General features: G+C 38.8%; 1 non-coding gene across 1 annotated transcript; it reads right to left on the bottom strand.

The window, feature by feature from the left end:
* Nucleotides 1-1,061: 1,061 nt before the first annotated feature.
* Nucleotides 1,062-1,133, bottom strand: TRNAQ-CUG (transfer RNA glutamine (anticodon CUG)). Its single transcript has one exon. It is a non-coding gene; the product is annotated as a tRNA-Gln (tRNA).
* Between the last annotated feature and the right edge of the window lie 1,430 nt (nucleotides 1,134-2,563).

Below are 2,563 nucleotides of genomic sequence, written 5' to 3'. Positions count from 1 at the left end.
GGAGGAACTCAGCAGATTTCTCAAAACAGTTCCTGGTCAGCTAGGTTGTGGTACATACGTTGGACTGCGGATGACGGAAACTAACAGCTCGATCGATCAGGTAAGCAAGCAGGAGGCCAAGTCTGGGACCGGGCCGCAGGGGACGGTAATTTCTGAAAAAAAAAAACTCGGGTAAACATGGATCGAGTCGAAAAAATAACTATATTACCTAATATCCTCAATGCTGAAGTTCATATATGAAGAAATATGAGTGCACACCATGGCAACATGCCATGCAAGATGGGATCCGGATCTCATACTAACATACCAATGCAAAAGACATTGAGTAGGAACAATACCGCCATGCTGGAATTGCTATGGGCACAATGACTAAAGTAAAAACTGCCCTCTGAAAGGCAAGAAATATTGCTCTGAGTGAAGCAAGGAAGGACACACCTTCAGAGGCTAAAATAAAGCTCCACGAAAATACTTTAATTGGAAGGGTAAAAGACTCTTGAATAAGGAACTACAGCTAACTTTCCCTTCCTTAAATGAAACCTGAGTGCCCTCTATTAATCACAAAAAAGGCACAATACAGTGACTGGAACGATACACAAATAACCCGTGTGACTTTGTAAATGGTCCAAGTCTAACCGAAACGTCGTCGTAAGCTCCTCTCTTCTACGTGCGGGTTATTTGTGCTCTTTATTCCCTAAGCATTATACAAATCCTACGGCTTTTACGCTTCCCAGTGCATATTTTGTGGTCCATCGCCAACAAGTAAATCACGACTATAGTTTACCTATATACACAGTGATGTATATAGGTAACTCCTTGGATGATCAAGATTGTATTATATAAACTGAGAGGTGTAGGTCTATCAATATATCACATAGCTTACTTTAATCACATTTTAGGATTTTTGAGTGATGATGAACAGGTGACATTTAATCTCATCTCTAGGATGCCACAGTTACCAGTCATCTACAACCCAGGTACTTTTATACTTGACCGAGGACCCAACTCGGGTCCTTTGTCCTTCAACCTAAGGCGCTGTCGACGGAGACAATGTAAAACTCGTTAGGTCCCACCGAGACTCGAACTCGGATTCTTGGATTCAGAGTCCAAAGTGCTAACCATTACACCATGGGACCATATGTTAAAGATGATATATGGCATACTTTTACCTAAGTACTCGAATTTTGGGATAATAGATAAATATTGTAAGTGATAACTGGGGTTTTCCCTATAATTGGTTTATACTCTTGAATATCACTTTAAGTAATTATTCCCACTCAGCTAGACTCTTTTAATCTCAGTTTGCCAAGTGCTTAATAGTAACTAAGTGGGAGACCTTACAGCTGACATGACCCTTTTCGATTCCCAAGTTGCGTGAGACCTGTGGACGAGTCTCCTTACACCTGCTGGTACTATTTTCCTAAAGTAAATATTTAGATTCCTTGAAGTTAGTCGTGGGTAGCATCCTAAGAGCCAACGGGGAAAAAAGCACACATCTTGATTTTCTTTGGTTATTATCCCCTCTGGTGCTAATAGCATAATCAGGCTACTTACGGAGGTTTAAATCATTCCACGTTGATAGGGAGTGGAGTGACGCTATGCATTAAACTGCGGCATCAAAAGCTATGTAAATCCCTACGGAACAAACACTCAACGTTTTCTTGTATAAATAATGCAAAACTAACCTTCCAGTGTTCTACGTCAACCTCCAAACATAAGAGGTGATCAAGGAAAACTGAGTAAGTTGTACTCACCTAATAAGTGTCGTGTACTTGTAGAAACTGAGTAAGTTGTACTCACCTAATAAGTGTCGTGTACTTGTAGAAATAAAGATTTATTATTGTTGTTATTATTATTATTATTATTATTATTATTATTATTATTATTATTATTATTATTATTATTATTATTGTTATTATTATTATTATTACATTAAATAGAAGCTTAAACTCGTCGAGTTCATGGAAGCAAATGTTATAAAATACCGACACGATGGAAAAAAACGCACTATTGCGGTATGCTCCGATTCTTTATTGACAACGTTTCGCCCACTGTTGCACTGTTGCCGAAACATTGTTAGTAAAGAATCTCATTATACTGAAGTTGGGTGTTTTTCCACCGTAGAGATCATACAGCGCCTGGAGAATGTGAGGCAGATCCTATAAATGATGCTGGTTAGGGGCCTTAACATCCCTCGAAGGATGTTAATGACCTTTGAGTCGTCGACAACCTTTAAGCCCAATAAATAATGATAATTGAGACAGAGCAAAGTAATCAATGGGACAAACAGGAATGATTAATGGGAGTTAAAAAAGATTAGTGATAGGACTCGCTAAAATATTCTCACAGGCACAACAACAAATATATAAAGTAGGCCTACCAGCTGGCCCCTGCGAGGCAGGGCCGGCCTAAACCTAACCACATTCATGTATGTATTGATCTATTCTATTTTTAAACTTTCCAGAGGAAAGCAAACGATAGGACAGAAGAAAAAAGGATAAGCGAAAATGATGTAAAAAAATAAAGGATCGGTGGAACAGATGGAAACAGAAACAATGGAATCCTA

Source organism: Cherax quadricarinatus, chromosome 1 (assembly GCF_038502225.1).
Source record: "Cherax quadricarinatus isolate ZL_2023a chromosome 1, ASM3850222v1, whole genome shotgun sequence".
Taxonomy (NCBI): Eukaryota; Metazoa; Arthropoda; class Malacostraca; order Decapoda; family Parastacidae; genus Cherax; species Cherax quadricarinatus.
Note: the sequence above shows the minus strand (reverse complement) of the source record. Positions and strands in the feature narration are given on the sequence as shown.